Genomic DNA, 17,490 nt, shown 5'->3' on the forward strand with positions numbered 1-17,490 from the left:
TCGGGATGGTTTGTCCCTGTAACCTCAACAGGGATTCCTTGAAATACAGCCAGCTCTCCTGGACTCCTTTCCCCTTCATGTTAGTCCCCCAGGGGATCCTGGCCATCTTTTTCCCTGAGGGAGTCGAAGTCTGCTTTCCTGAAGTCCAGGGTCCGTATCCTGCTGCTTACCTTTCTTCCCTGCGTCAGGATCCTGAACTCAACCAACTCATGGTCACTGCCTCCCAGATTCCCATCCACTTTTGCTTCCCCCACTAATTCTACCCGGTTTGTGAGCAGCAGGCCAAGAAAAGCGCCCCCCCTAGTTGGCTCCTCTAGCACTTGCGCCAGGAAATTGTCCCCTACGCTTTCCAAGAACTTCCTGGATTGTCTATGCACCGCTGTATTGCTTTCCCAGCAGATATCAGGAAAATTAAAGTCACCCATGAGAATCAGGGCGTGCGATCTAGTAGCTTCCGTGAGCTGCCAGAAGAAAGCCTCATCTACCTCATCCCCCTGGTCCGGTGGTCTATAGCAGACTCCCACCACTACATCACTCTTGTTGCACACACTTCTAAACTTAATCCAGAGACACTCAGGTTTTTCTACAGTTTCGTACTGGAGCTCTGAGCAGTCATACTGCTCCCTTACATACAGTGCTACTCCCCCACCTTTTCTGCCCTGCCTGTCCTTCCTGAACAGTTTATAACCATCCATGACAGTACTCCAGTCATGTGAGTTATCCCACCAAGTCTCTGTTATTCCGATCACGTCATAGTTCCTTGACATCACCAGGACCTCCAGTTCTCCCTGCTTGTTTCCAAGGCTTTGTGCATTCGTATATAAGCACTTGAGATAACCTGTTGATCGCCCCTCATTCCCAGTATGAGGCAGGAGCCCTCCCCTCACAGACATTCCTGCCTGTGCTTCCTCCCGGTATCCCGCTTTCCCACTTACCTCAGGGCTTTGGTCTCCTTCCCCCGGTGAACCTAGTTTAAAGCCCTCCTCACTAGGTTAGCCAGCCTGCTGGCAAAGATGCTCTTCCCTCTCTTCGTAAGATGGAGTCCGTCTCTGCCCAGCACTCCTCCTTCATGGAACACCATCCCATGGTCAAAGAATCCAAAGCCTTCTCTCCGACACCACCTGCGTAGCCATTCGTTGACTTCCACGATTCGACGGTCCCTATCCAGGCCTTTTCCTTCCACGGGGAGGATGGACGAGAACACCACTTGCGCCTCAAACTCCTTTATCCTTCTTCCCAGAGCCACGTAGTCCGCAGTGATCCGCTCAAGGTCATTCTTGGTAGTATCATTGGTGCCCATGTGGAGAAGCAGGAAGGGGTAGCGATCCGAGGGCTTGATGAGTCTTGGCAGTCTCTCCGTCACATCGCGAATCTTAGCCCCTGGCAAGCAGCAGACTTCTCGGTTTTCCCGGTCAGGGCGGCAGATAGATGACTCAGTCCCCCGGAGGAGAGAGTCCCCGACCACCACCACCCGCCTCCTCCTCTTGGGAGTGGTGGTCGTGGAACCCCCAACCTCAGGACATCGCATCTCATGCCTTCCAACCAGCGGAGTCTCCTTCTGCTTTCTCCCCCCAGACATATCATCTGGTCCACTCTCCGCAATGGTACCTGTGGAGAGAACATGAAAGCGGTTAGTTACCTGTGTCTGTGCTACTGGAACCCGGACATTCCGCTTTCTTCCTCTGGAGGTCACATGTTGCCAAGCTTCTTCACTGGCCTCTTGGCTCCTCTGTGCAACCTGCTCTATATCTTTAGATATATTTAGATATATATTTAGATTTGGACTCTGGAAAGCTGTCATCAAAAGGCCAGATAGTCCCCTCTGCTGCCATGAGCAGAAGAGGTGAAGTCTGGAGTAGACTGAAGTGGGGAGTAGATCTTCTATGTGGCCAAGATCTGTTTGTAGGGAGGGACTGAGTCTCAGTCTGTCACCTCAGAATTGCAGTCATGCCCCCTATTCTTTACACACACCCTTCGGAAAATTCCCTGTTAAGATAATGCTGCCAATGGGTGGGTGTGATGGCAGCAAATCCCACCAGGTGCTGTTACTACTCAGTAAGGCATTGTGAGTGTGAGAGACAACCCCGAATGGTGAGTAGAGGGGGCAAAGCGGTCCCACAGCTCCAGGTTGCACCCCAGGGATCCCATCCCAGCAGGTTTAGGAATGTTGCCATAGAAATCGGAGTGTGTTGCCAACGGATCTCTGTGAGGTTCCTCCCCCACTCCCATGCAACTTCCTGTCCCTTACTCAGATAATTTTTGCTTAGAGGAGAATCTGATTCAAAGTTAGTGTGTCTTCCATTGAATGTGTTTGTAGTGCCTGACATCCTTGAAAGTAAACACAACCAGCATTGTGGCAATGATTTATCAAAGCTCAGCTTAGATGGACAGATCAGGTTATCAGACTGGGTGCTGATAGACTCTTGCAAAAAGTTCTCTATGCTGAGTTGAAAGTCAGAAAGGGTAGTCAGCATACATGCTTCAGAGACGCGCATAAGCAGAATCTCAACTCATGCAGCTTAATATTGATAACTTTGAAGACACAACCAAAGACAGGCTTGAACGGAAAGCAACTATCAGTAAAGGTTGTAAGCACTTGGAAAAAGGCAGATGTGAAAAACTGATTGGAAAAGAGGGCCAAACATCTTGGCAAGTCTTCAGTGGGAGTTCATTCCTGTGTAACATCAGTTTATGACCTTATTCCTCGCCAGTTGGACTATTTGGCTACAAGAGAACACTGTGACGTCATTGTTAGATACAAAGGACAGGCCTACCATCTGTATTTTAAGAAATGTGGCATACGGGCGTCCTTAAACTAATGGTCATCTTCAGTAGCTTTTCCATAAATTGATTATCCGTGCTTTGGTAAGGGTGTTATTCATAACCTCTTTTCCACTGACTATTCAGACACAGACTTAACAGTTGTAGGCTGGTTGTTTGCTATACCATCCTTTTAAATCTTGTCTTAAACTATGATTGGCTGTCTTTTACAATCTGTCTCTACAGCGCCTAGCATCATGGGGCCTTTACCTTGTTGGGACTTCTGAGTGCTACTCTAATACAAATACATAATACATTGTGAGCATTAAGAGGTATGTTCAGCAGTGCTTTTGATGCTTTTTGATTCTCAGCAGTGACCCCTGTATAGCTGGTTAAATATCATGTTATCTGGCTCATAAGGGAAGTATAGGTAAGTTTGCATCAGCCAGAAAGATGGCAGTTGCATTGTGGAGTCATGAGGATGTGGAAAGGGTGGATGGCTTCACAGGACTGACTGTGTGAAGGATGTGTATGACTCTCCTCACCCCCAAACTAAATTTTAAAATAATTTTTCACGCAGATCTGAACTGCACCAGAGAACAGTTTATTCGTGATTAACAGTGTGACAGAATCTGCGTTATGTATTGAAAAAAATGATTAATGTGGTGGCATTGCTGTCAAGTTATGACTGTCTTTACATTTGTTATGAGATGAAATTAATAGTGTGCTTTTAAAAATGATTATCATTAACGCTGTATTGAACTTTGTGTAGATGTACAATGGTTTTATTGCTCATAATAAATGCAAGGGATCCGTTAAAGTAATATTGATTTATAAAGTGATGTGGCTTGGAATTTATGCTTGGAAATTCACCTCTGTTGATGTACTTAGCTCAGTGTTTATATACAGTATGCAATTTTGGGGTGTGTGTGTGGAGAACGTACTGTGGTTCTTCTGCTGAGGATGCAGAATGAGGCCTAGTTAAAAATAGAATTCCTTCACAAGTCAGATTAATTAAACAAACAAAACAAAATAAAAGCAAACTAAAAATAATTAATTGTGAATAAACCTGTCATAGCATATACTTTAAAAAAAATCATCTGGTGACTGAGAATTAGTGTCATGAAACTGGGCATTATGCTATTTCTGTAGGCATAAAGCAGATTGTTTTAGTGGTTTGTTTACAGTAAGTAAACATCATATATGATGAAACAGTATACTTGTCATGTACATTGTGTGTATCCCATTTTTAATCTGAAATCACAACAAAGCTAACATAATTGAACTTGAGACAGTAGTTAATTGGTATATTAATGCACTTCTATAGCATTTTTCTAAAGGGGCATCTAAATTTGCTACCACTGTCTGTGTCTGCAAATCAAGTAGCTTCCCTGCTCATTTTATACGGGTACAAATACATGTTTTTCATGCACAGAAACTGCAAGGACAGTTTTAGAGATTAATTTATGACTACATTGCAGAGTTGGTTCTCCAATTCAATGCTGTGAAAATGCTTTGTACCTACCGTGTGTTCTCCCAGTCTATTTATTTTGGTAAATCTAATCAGAATTGTGCAAAAGGATAATTATATAATAAGTCAACATCACCAGAAATATCAAGAGAAAATAAAACTTAAATCAAGTGAAGCAGATTTTATGGCATTTCTTTAAATTCGCCCTAATTGTCTCTTTCAAGAGAGAGTATAGTTTTAAGGTGCACGTCTGCTCAAGCTAACTTGGATAAAACAAAAATGAAAGTGAAGAGGAGGAAAATTTGCACGTCTGTATAATATTTGAAAAAGATGAGCCGTCATTGTCAAGCTAAATAGAAATTAAATGCAAAAGAAGTGCTAATGCGATGGCAGGATCAAATCCTCAGAAGTCAGGAGACTCCAAAAGTTAAGAAAAGGAGTACTTGTGGCACCTTAGAGATTAACAATTTTATTTGAGCATAAGCTTTCGTGAGCTACAGCTCACTTCATCGGATGCATTTAAGGTGCCACAAGTACTCCTTTTCTTTTTGCGAATACAGACTAACATGGCTGCTACTCTGAAACCTGTCCAAAAGTTAAGGTTTACTCTCCCAACATAGCAGTTTATGTTGTGTGCCCTTTACAGTGGAACATAAAATAAATAATGTCTGTTGCTCCTTTGCCGAAGAGTTAGGTGATCAGGGTGTCTTTAGGTCAGTTTCCCATTGACGTAGAAATCAGCGACACACCATCTGGGTACTGTCTTAATGTAACTGTTCACACTATGTATGCCAGTCTCGAAGTGAGGTGTACACAAGTGGGATACACACAATCTCCTTTTTTTGGAAATCTCAGGCTAAGGCAGAGAAGATACTTTCTTGCTGTTTACAACAGACCTACCAATAAGAATCAGCATTACAAAACTAACAGTACAGCATTTCCTCACAGCCTATCCACTGCTAACATGCTAAGAGAAAAAACTCATCCTTTCAGGGCCCTGGATCCTGCAACAGGAGAGTAGGGAGCAGGCAAGGATCATAGATGCCCTCCCTAAGAATCATGGGCTGAGACAGAGCAGGAGTTTGCAGAGGCCGGGCCTGCCTTCATGGGAGGCAGCAGGATTTCTGAAGCATTGTCAGAGTCCAAGGGCCCTACTGACATCACAGCCTACTCTGCATGATTGTACTTTGGACGTTTTCCTCCACTTATCATCCTGAGTAGGGAGTGGTAGCTGGAGCTGCTGTGATTAGGGGCCTGGGTAGGAGGGACCCCTGTGTGGACAGTGTGACCTCCACAGGCTTTGGAGCCTGGATAGCTGTTGAGGTGTTCTGATGGTTTCAGTTCTCTTTCTGTCTCTCTCAGCTCAAGGTACAAATTAGGGGCAAGGGAGCAGGTAGGACTGGGAAGGCAAGGGACAAGAAATGCTCAAGCATCCTGGCTTAGTTACTGAGATCAAGCTCATTGGGGACAAAAGGGGAGTTTTAGAATGGCAGACTAGTATTGGTTACAGATTTTTAAAACAGAAAAGTGTGAATCAAGTTACATAAGGAGGGTGCAGCTAGGGAGAATTTTTTATTTTTCAAAATACCTATAGAGCCCCCAATATGTGAAGTGGTGTGTTGTATTCCTTACCCTCACTCTTCATCTTTTTTTTGTCTTCAGCTTGCAAGCCCTTTGGGGGCAGGGACCATGTCTTCCTATGAGTTTGTGTAGCACCTAGCAAAATTGGGCCCTGATCGGAGTGGGTCCTCTGCATGCTGCAGTAATACAAATAATAAGTGGTGAATGTAAGTTCCTTGATCCATAGCTCTGTGATTTGTCCAGTTTTTAAGCACTGCAGCCTTCACCAGTTGAGTTTGAAAAGTTCCTTGCTTTGGAATGCATAGGCTAGTGCTGCTGGAAAGACACCTATAAGCTTCTTTGGTAAGGGGCTGACTGCACACTTTTGCTGCTTTCCAGTTAAAACTTTTGAAGGCTCAGTTGTCTTCAGGTCACAGTTCTGTGTTTGGGGGTAGCTTTTAGAGCTGCAATAGCTAAGCATGGAACATATGTGCTGTGCTATCTTTTTTTTTTTTTTTAACAGCGTCACTTGTTGATCTTGCAAATTCATCTAACCAAATAATTGGACATTAACTAACTGCATGAGGCTTATATCCATGGTTAAGGCTTGATTCTGATCCCCTTACTCATGTTGGGTAGTTCCTTGAGTGAGATACCCTTGTTCATGTTGAGCTATGAATAATCCTCCTGGAGTCACGGGGACTGCTTTGTGGAATAAGGCACTACTTGGTCTGAGTAAGGGTATTAGAAGTTGCTCCTAAGAGTGCAGATAATAGCTTCGTGTGGATTTGTGTTTCTCATTCTCAGTCCCACCATTTTAGATGCTTCATATTTAATCTTAAATAAGCTTTAGAGTTTCAGTGGTGACCCATGTTTGTGTAATTCCTCTTCTCCCCTCACTGCCCCCCCCCCCCCTCCAAAAAGAAGCGATCAATTTTTACTGAGGCTGGATTCCTTTGGAGGTGAGAGAAGAAGGTGTTGGCCTCTTGTAATGCCAAAAGAGCAGAAAGGGTTTTTTAATTTTTTTTTTAATTTAAAAAAACCATTAAAAATACCTCCAGGAAAAAACCCATCATGAAGTATTTTAATCTAAAAACTAAGTATTCTGGGAAATTGAGGTGAGAGACCCGGATTATAGTGGAAGGCAGTTGCAGTTGGCTCAATTATTATGGAACACCAGCTGTCATATCATGAATAAATTATAGTCATGTATGCCTCATTGACCATTTTTTTGTAGAATGCAGTCGAGTACTGGTGCTCTATATTCTAATCCTTATGAAATATTTTATAAAGCTGAACAAGAATATTTTCCCCAAAATAGAGAAGTCATGAACATAAGGTGTGATCTGCAATTATACCTGAAGGATTAAAAATTTACTTCTATCAGTTATAGTAAAACAGTTAATTCTCACTGCACTGGTCCTCTCGCATGCCCGTGATTCACACAAAATGGGTGCAAGATTTGTTTTTCTCTCCACAAAACTGCCATAGTAAGGTCTCTTATTACTAAGCATCATCACTTGTACAAATCTTACCATCATATGTTTACTGCTGTTATGAATTATGGGTATATTTTAAGTGAGCTGTGGTCAAAGAAATGAACAAAGTACATATTGTCAGATGCTGCCCTTGGCTTTTTAAAATTGTTTTACTTGCGAATTCACAACATTCAGTGATTGTTGATGGTACTCCCAATCAGTAGTGTTTATTTAGTAAAGGTCTGCTGTAGTGCAATGTATTCATCTTTCTCAAGGAACTATTGTTCTGGAGCAGATCACATTAAAAAAATAGTTATTGGGTTTGATGAAAACCTGTATGAACAGTGGAAAAAGAGAGCCAAAGTTACCATAGCAACTACTAGTACTGAAGACAGAAGCTAGGTAAAAAGGTTTGAAAGCAGGAGAAATGTAACTAGAAAATATAAGTGAACACATTGATATATTATTAAAAAACCCCAAATCCAAAATGAACTATAAACATCTACATGTAGGGTTAATATTCACCCTTTATCAATTAGAAATCCTTTTAAGTGCTGTTTTCGTTCAAAATTAAAAAAGAGGGGAGGGAGTTGATTAAATTATATGCGTAACTTCAGCAATAGCTGTCAAATAAGCCCCTTATTAAAGGAAATGCTTTTTATAATATGGTGAAAATTGTACTGAAAGTAGCTCGATATCTCTTGTTCTAATGTGGCTTCAGTGTAGTTTCAGGTATTGTTGTGACTTGTTCCAGTGTAGCAGAACAGACCCTGTAAAGGTCTTACATAATACACAGTGTGTAGACGAACTAATTAAAGCTTTAATAACCAAAGTAGTCCCATAGCTTGGTGTGCTATAGTTCTGAATGTGATTATTTATGATGTGTCATTACTGCCCATAAAACCACCCTTGGATACCAGAGAGAGGAAGGTGGCTTTGTCACTTCTTTGAAAACATCTCATTCCAAGAAAAAGCCACATTGCTGAGTTCCACCCCACCTCAGCGAGAAAGGAACTGAAAGGTGATATCTAGTCAATAGGGTGTGGGCACAGTTGTCTGTGTCTTCGTTTGTTCTCAAGTTCTAATCACACCAATGTCTTTAATTTAAAGGCTCTATTTTGATTTTTCTTTTTTGCACACACACCAGCATCCCACAAAGATTTGCTGTTAGGTATTAACTTTGGCTCGTGTTTTGCCCTTCCATTGCTTTGACGTTTATAATCATGCACTGGCCTCTTGGAGGCAGTTTAAGATTTCATCTATGTGAACGCTAAATTCATATGTAGTCATAAAGCAAACATATCTTTCTATACATTTTTCTTGAACAACTACCAAATGCAGATTTGATCTCAGTCCACATTGGCAAAAATGGTCCCTTGGCCTTAAAAAAAAACAAAACAAAAAACAAAAAAAAAACCTGTGAAAATAAGAAATGCACAGGAGTTTTCATTCTTAAGGGAATTCTTAAGGGAATATTTGAATATTGAAAATAAGATTTCAGAGCTCTGTTTGAGCTATAGGAATAGACTACTCCGCTCTGGAAAATTTTACTCTCCCTCCCTGGAAGAAAAAATTGCCCAATAATTACTGATTGTCTACATGGCAAACAACTCTCAGAGTACTTGGTTGCAACACACATACCCCTGACCATATTAAAATATGATTCTATCTTGAAGTCTAGATGGTGCATAACCACCATAGGTTATACCAGCGCCTAAGGCTTCTCGTACACATCAGTGCAGTTCTAGAGCTATTGTCTGTTTCTTCAATTTTGCTGACGAAAACATTGTATATGAAGAATCAGGGACTTATTTACGTTTTATATAGAAGTATGAAATAAATATTTCTCTCTCAATTATGTGGAAGAGAAAAGTTTTGCATTTTTTTTTAGTGTATCTGTGTGCATCCCAACTAAATACTCTTGCTCAGTCTTTTGTCAGAAAGATGATGTAGTAACCTTTCCTCTCTAGTGTTCAATACACATGGAAAAAAAAGCATTAGCTTGAGACTCAGTGTATTTTAGGTGAGAATATTACTATGATACTGGGTTACAGTCTTCAGAATGCATAATTTCTATAAATTATTTAGGGCCCACTTTTTGCAGCCTTACATGTGTAAATCTCCTATAAATTTCAATAGGAGTTACAACAAGGGCTGCAGGAATGGGCTCTTTAGTCATTTTACTGTTAAGAAGTGTAGAGCCAGAGCCTATTAGAAAATGCCCATCTCTCTATAGCATGCATTATGCATCAGAGGAAATGCACATATTTTACCTTTTCACCCATTTTCTTAATCCCTGAATGCAAAATTAAGACACCACTATGGTGTCCACAGTGTGATCCTTTGTAGGCAGGAAAACTATGTATGCACAAGTCATTATAGTGTGGATATTTTCTGGATTCCTTTTTTTTTATCAACCTGTTAACATTAGGCACTGTGTGAAACAGGGTGTAGTATAGTAGCTCTTTAAACTCAGAAATCTACATTGTGTAATAGCTTTTTCCACAACATTTTTACTCTGATACTGTCACTTGAACTCTTTTATACACTGGTAAAATTGGAATTGTTTCTTACGACTTTTCTTTATATTGATGAGGTGCCTCTCTTCATAGATGCAACGAAAGTTTTGTTTGTAGACTATACAGATTGCATCATGCAACGTTCATTAAGAGATTCTGTACTGGGCACGCTGCAAGAAAATATGGTGTGACAAAACAAGAATGTGTCAGACTATTTCTACAGTTAGAGTTAACATCCAGTAGGTGGCAGAAACAAATAAATCACAGTGCAACATGTATCTTTCTAGACTATTTCTTTTATTGAATTAAAACATCATTTATGGATTTTCTTCAGACTGTGGATGGTATATATAAGGAAATGAATTACTGCATTTTGTGTTTGGTCATGTGCTTTAGGTCACCCTTCTCAGAATGTATCCTGTACTTTGTATCATCTTAGATATCTAATCCTTCAAACATTTAAGATGGTATAATGTGGTCATACACATCAGATGAAGAGGAAGCAGCAGAAAGTTGCAGCTGTGCTTCATTGTGGTACCACAAGTGGCTGCTATTAAAATCCACATATAGTTCCTAAGGGCTCAAGAAGGCATTTTCAGACTCTGCTTCCACATGGAGAATTATCTTTCAGGAGCCATGCTGTCATGTTTTGTCATTGGCTCTTTTTATTTTAGTCTTGCTGTACTGTACTGAAGTATGGTATATGTACAATCAGCTTTGTGTGGTTATAAATTTGCAAGCCAGAGCGCTTTCAAACAATTAATTGCAATATTCCACAATATGTCTATTGTCCTGATGGAGGGAGAGTGATGAAACAAGGTGCCCAGGTGCTGCAGTGGATTTCTTTTTAAACTCTGTTGTATAAAATTTGATGTATAATTACGGTATGTGTAATGTAAGACAGGTATAACAGATCAATTATTCTATAGGGTTTTAGTGGAAAAATGTGAAAACACTTAATTCCTCGGTTTGGTTGTATCCCAGGATTGCCTGTTTCCACTGCAGAGGCTATGCTGTAATGATTTCTTCTAGGATTTGATCAGATTATTAGTGTTCCACTGGTAGGTGTTCTCACCTTTTAATAGTGATTATTTTTTCTAAAGAGCCTTTGAAGGAAAGCCAGGATTTTATTATAGATGCTTGGGTCTGTACTTACTGTGTGTGCTCAACTTCTTTTTGGCCACAAAACCATATCACTGAAAACATTTAGGTGAAGAAAAGTCACTTCTGTAGTAGGTAGAAGCCACACATGACTAAATTCCCATGGTCTCAGTGTACTCCTCTGATAAGGAGCCACTGTCACTGTATGCGACCTCTCATGAATCATGTTCTACCAGATAAACACAGAGTATCTGCTGTTCCCTAATGGCCCCCATCACATCAGTTCTCCCAAGGGTGATGGGAGCATACCACTGCCATAATAGGAAGATGGCACCAGCTTGTTATGAAGGGTGAGAGCTGCAGTAGGAATTCTGTAGGCTACTTGGAATTACAGCAAGAGTTGGCAGGTGCCCCAGTTGCAGTTTTCACTGTATCATTTTTTTCCCAGGCTTTGTCTCCCAGTAAATATGGTTCATCAATAAATACCACATTTATTAGGGTTCAGTCCAGCTTTCTGTAACAAGACAATAAGCACAGTCACTAAGCAACCCTCTAGTGATAGTTCAGTACTTTACAGTGCAGTATATTTACCTAAATGGAAGTTTTTCATTTCAAAGCGACCAGTCATATATTTATTGGTGAGGATGAGTGTCTTTGCTGCACTCATCCTTGTCTTGGTAAATGCAGCAGCAGCAGCAGTGTTCTTCGGAACATAGGGCAGAGGACCCAATGGTAGTTAACATAAAACACTCTGCCTATGGTCTATACTTATGAAATCTCCTTTGATCAACAGAAGTAAAAAAAAAAAAAAGACTAATCACAGGTAGACAATGGATATTCATCTTTTTATTATGTAATTTGGAAGAATGCGTAGTTCCTTATGCACAGGAAAAGCAGTGACAAACTGCTGCAGAAGTACTGCACTTATAATGCAGGAGGAACACATTTTCATTAATTTTTCTGGTACGGGATCCATATAGTCTAGTGCTGCTGTGCAGTACTGCATACTAGCTAGTCTACAACGAGAATACGACTAGAAGCCAATACTTCGGAAGTATATATTTTGTAGTATATATGTAAAAGCAACTTGGTAGTACCATTGATGATGAAACTGGTGCTAATGTCTATTATTTATTTGTATTACCATAGCGCCCAAGAGCTCTGGTCATGTAGTAGGGCCCCAGTGTGTTAGGCACTGTGCAAACACAGAACAAAAGACTGCCCTTCCCCAAAGAGCTTACAGTATAAGTAGCTTAAATACTAGGGAGATGGGCACATTAGACATGCAAAGGTAGATGAGAGAGAGAGAGAGAGAGAGAGATTTCTAATTCAGAAATCAAGGCCATTTTGTAACATAACAAAAAAAAATGCCAACAGGGATGTGAATTTTCTACTTAGCTCCATAAATGCTAAGTTAAACCCTGCAGGAAAAAAAGATCAATTTTTAGACATTGTTTTCTTTTTTGTGTCTGGTCACTTTGGATTTTTTCTCGAACATATGTGCTGGGTGATTCCAATTGTTCCATTATTTTTGTATGTGTTAGTTCTGCCATATGCAGCTGAGAGCAAGAAATCTGTACTCATTATCTGACTGAACTGAAATTATTGTTTCCAGACTGAGGAAGATATCATTGCATCAGATCCACAACCATAGACTCAAACATAATATTGATAAAATGAGAGCTCTGATTTTGGAGCATCCAGTACTTAAGTATTTATATTTTATATATGTCAATAAACATTGAAATACAGGTAAAAACAGTTATACCTACCTGTTAATAAATAAAAATAAATACACTAATTATTTTACCCAGATTTGGTTAAAATATAAACACCAAATTTCATATCTCAAAATTCAGTAAATAATTTCCTAGAGGAAAAAGGTACTTAGTAAAACAAATGTCTCTTCAAAGAGTCTGTGAGTATAAATATTTTTAAATGGACTTAGATTTGTTTGAAAATTCACAGGGGATTCATTTCATATAAGAAGAGTAAGAGCTATATAGTTGAGAGATTTTGTACGTTCTTACAGCTCAAAGCTTTAAGTGTAAATCTCAGTGTTACTTTAATTATGGAACCATTGTAGCATCCCTACTAGGGAGAGGAGAAAACATATCATGTAACTAATCTGTAAGTTAGATTGTGGAATGCTGGATCTTTATGATGGTGAAAAAAATTAGAAGACGCTAACCATTTGTATCAAAGGCCCTAGAAATTTTTTTGGCAAGGAGTATGGGATCATGTAATACACTAGAAACTGTTGCTGGTATAGTAATGTCGCTTAGGAGGGGGAGTTTTTTACGACATTTCTATACCCACAAAAGCCCTAGAGTAGACTCAGTTGTACCTGCAAAAGGGCTCTTTTGTTGGGATAGTTTATTTCATTCAGGGAACTAGTATAAGGCAAAAGCACTCTTTTTTGCCCCTATAAACCGCATCTCCACTGGGAGGCTTTGCTGGGATGGCTATACTGGCAATTCCTTTCCCATGTTGACATGGGCTAAGTCACTTAGGTGCTTCGAAAACTTTTACCCTTAATCTTGCAAAAACGTCACGTTGCAGAAAAGTGGCTTTTTGCATTTATTAATTTATAATGAAAATCACAAGGGTTTTAAAAATTGCTTCGTATTTAAAATGTTAATGATTAAGATGTCGCCACATTGCAGGATTTGAACATAATGGACTTTGTACTAATGTAGGGTTGGAAATAAACAGTGATTTCAAAAAAAGCTCCTTAGCATTAATGCTTTAATCTCTTACAGTGAGCCATATAAAATGCTGCCTAGAAGTGGAGCTAACTGTGAATAACCCTGTGAATGAGTAGGCATATCTGCTTAGGGAGTTTGAATTCCGTTATCCTCAGAAAGAAAAAATCTTGGCTGTGGGGGAATCCATTCACCCATCAGTATGTCATGGGGAACTTGTATACTGGATCATTTTATATTCCATTTCAGTTCATATTATCTTAAGTGGAGATCAGTAGAATTGCAATGAAACTGACATCATTGTAATTCATATTTTGAAATACTGAATAAATAAAGATAGCAAAGCAAACTGTATAATGGCAATATTGAGAGGAAGGTTGACTCTTCTTTAGGATCAACTATTAGTTAATCCATGGTCCAATAGCCTGAAGTCTCTTGGCTTGAGTGAATATATTATAGCAATGAGTTTGGATTTTTCAGTTTGGTCTGTTACTAAAAATCCAAACAAAAACCAAGCAAATAAATACAGAATTCCTCCATAAATTACTGAAAATCACAGTCTGGGAGATAAGATTGACAGAACCTTAAAAAGACAGATGCACTTCCTGTGCAGCGGGGGGGGGACCCCCCAAAAATGCTCATCCTAACATTCTCAGGAGTATAGCACTGAACTTTGAAGTGCATTGGGGAAAGTCACTTAGACCTTCTGAAGCATCCCATATTGGCCATTGGTGGAGACAGGATACTGTCCTAAATTCTTTCTGGCATGGCAGTATGTGGTGTACTTATGGTAGTTTATAGAAAGGAACCATTATAAACAAAATCCTCTTTAAAAAGGAAAAAAATGGTTAGCTAAATTCTATAGTACACTGCCTCTGAATCCTCTCTGTATCCTTTTCTCTGTATATATACCACTGGTAGTGTTTTATCCAAGAGGATCAAATGCTGCATTTATTTTTCAGGGCAGACCTAGCTGTATAGTTACAATACAGTAAACCACATTTTAGAATATAGCTGTTCATTTTCAAAATGCCCAGACTACTAGGGGGTATTTTGGACTTACTGGCTTACCCACTATTTGTACTGGAATGAAGTCTTGTGAATATTTATAGGAATGTAAAAGTATATTTGACATCACTAACCTTTTTCTCTCATTCCTGTAGTTTAACACTGCCGATCAGCGACGTTTTTTTCTCCCACAGTTTGGTAAATGAAAAAGTATTTGTTTGCTAAATTTCAACCTTGACTACAATTCTATAGCCAACTTATATACCCTTGCAAAATGAGATAGATAGAAATGCTGACAAACTAATATTTTGTCAGCACTACAACAGAGTTGCTATTGTCAGTAAAAGCACAGAGACCAATGATCTACATTTACAATGTTTTTCTCACAGGGCCATAAGTAGTAGGAAGTCTAAAATCCCAAAGGAAGACGTAAAACTGGATCTGATGAAGTTGCCACCACAACTCTGACACCAAAGTAGCGAGCTGACTCTTGTGATGGAGCCAACAGTCCCGTGAGAAATTAGAGCTGAGCTGGTACATTGCATGATTCATGAACTGGGAAAATAGAACTATATACTGTAGGTGAAGAAAATGTGAGAACTTAAGATCTGTTGTGAAAAACTTACTCTGTAAATCTAAGCAAAATGAGAATCTAATTTAAAAAAATTAAAAATGCTTCTGGTTGCAAAAAGAAAAGGAGTACTTGTGGCACCTTAGAGACTAACCAATTTATTTGAGCATAAGCTTTCGTGAGCTACAGCTCACTTCATCGGATGCATTCAGTGGAAAATACTGTAAATGTTGATTATCATGAGAAGATTTGCATTTTTTCTCTGGTTAGCATAATATGCAATATTATAAATATAAAATGCAAATCTTCTCATGATAATCAACATTTACAGTATTTTCCACTGAATGCATCCGATGAAGTGAGCTGTAGCTCACGAAAGCTTATGCTCAAATAAATTGGTTAGTCTCTAAGGTGCCACAAGTACTCCTTTTCTTTTTGCGAATACAGACTAACACGGCTGTTACTCTGAAATCTGGTTGCAAAGTAAGCCTTGACAGTATAAACTGATGCACAACAGTTCTCTTGAATCTGAAGCAAGCCAGGCAGAAAAGGTGGGATGAAAGGATGATCTTAATGGGTTGATAAGTGTAAATCCTAGTTATAACCATTTAATGGTCAGTATTCATATCCTGGCACAACCTATTAGTTTTTAAGAACATCTCACTGTTGATTTTGGTGACTCTCCATGTTCTGATAGATTATGGTGTTTGGTCCCATATAATTATTAACTACTGCACTGCTGATAATTGTTCCTGAAACTTTTAGATAATAGGCTTGTCTAGGTGCAGCTGCGTGTACCATATTGTTTATAACAGTATTGTTGTCTAAATAGTATTAGAGCCTTCTGACTGATAGTTGTGACTCTCTGGGTTTTTTTTTTATTTTTTTTTATTTTTCTTTTGTTAAGATTTCATTGAAATTCAGTCAGAGGTTTTTGGGCGGTGTTGACTTTTGTTTTCATCACCTTTTTTCCTATTAAGCAAGCACAAGAAGCAAAGGTGGAGAATGAAGTGATGCTTTTGATGGACTGTTGTGAGTATTGTCATGAGTGGAAGAGGCAAAGCTCAGGATGTATCCCAACTATAATGGGATGTGCAAGATGCCATGAGCAGTCAGGCAGTGAAGAGCCACAGGGATGGGTGGGATAGACTTCAGTCTTTATGCTGTTATTAAAAAGAAGCAGTGTTTTAAACTCAGAACATGCTAATATTATTCTCAATAGAAATAGTTTCCTCCAGTGTTCTCATTTTTAGCCTTGTTTTGTATCTTGCTTCCATTCATTAAAAAAGAGATTATTTCCAAAACAATTTGTGACCTTAAGTATTATTTTAAATCTCAAATTATTCTTAACTATAAAGAGATATCAAATTTAAAGTAAAGCTGTAACTGGTTGTGGATTTATTCTCACCTGGGATTATTTATTTTGCTAGTGGGAGTAGAAGAAAGCATTCATCAAAGCTCTTTTGAAGCACCAAGGAGCTCTGCAATTTTTTCCTCCTCCACACTACTAAACAGAAGGGCTGTTCAGTGCTGCATCCGGAGTCTGTCAGCAGCATTACTGAGTTTGCTGGAGAATTTGGCAGACAGTGAGAGCGACTTAGGGCACTCCTTGCCTTCTGTCTCTCTCAAACCCTGCTGTTTTAGGAATGAAGGAACCTAACCTGAGTATTAAACAGAGACCACTGGTTTGTTAGCTGAGACACCAACTAACTATTATCTTACATTAGAGAAACCAGGTGAGTGAGGCATTTTATCTTTTTAAAAAAAGAAAAAGGAGTACTTGTGGCACCTTGGAGACTAACGAATTTATTTGAGCCTAAGCTTTCGTGAGCTACAGCTCACTTCATCGGATGCATTCAGTGGAAAATACAGTGGGGAGATTTATATACACAGAGAAAATGAAACAATGGGTGTTACCATACATGCTGTAAGGAGAGTGATCACTTAAGATGAGCTAATACCAGCTGGAGAGCGGCGGGGGAGAAACCTTTTGTAGTGATAATCAAGGTGGGCCATTTCCACAGTTGACAGGAAGGTCTGAGGAACGGGGGGGGGGCGGGGGGGGGGGCAGGGGGCAGGGATAGTTTTACACAAAGTAAAACTAGGTTTCAGAGTAACAGCCGTGTTAGTCTGTATTCGTAAAAAGAAAAGGAGTACTTGTGGCACCTTAGAGACTAACCAGTTTATTTGAGCATGAGCTTTCGTGAGCTACAGCTCACTTCATCGGATGCATAGCATATCGTGGAAACTGCAGAAGACATTATATACACACAGAGACCATGAAACAAAACTTCCTCCCACCTCACTCCCCCGCTGG

The 17,490-nt window shown here is 39.6% G+C and overlaps 1 protein-coding gene across 6 annotated transcripts in view; it reads left to right on the forward strand.

The window, feature by feature from the left end:
- The window catches only part of PIGK (phosphatidylinositol glycan anchor biosynthesis class K), a 121,109-nt gene that overhangs the window by 54,756 nt on the left and 48,863 nt on the right, over positions 1 to 17,490 (forward strand). The window contains exon 10 of one of the 6 annotated variants that reach the window (XR_006292714.1): positions 14,992 to 15,136. The exons of the other annotated variants lie outside the window; for them this stretch is intronic. The gene's annotated coding sequence lies outside the window, so the exon portion shown is untranslated. The remainder of the gene's footprint in view (positions 1 to 14,991; positions 15,137 to 17,490) is intronic. 6 annotated transcript variants of the gene reach the window in all.

Source organism: Chelonia mydas, chromosome 8 (genome assembly GCF_015237465.2).
Source record: "Chelonia mydas isolate rCheMyd1 chromosome 8, rCheMyd1.pri.v2, whole genome shotgun sequence".
NCBI lineage: Eukaryota > Metazoa > Chordata > Testudines > Cheloniidae > Chelonia > Chelonia mydas.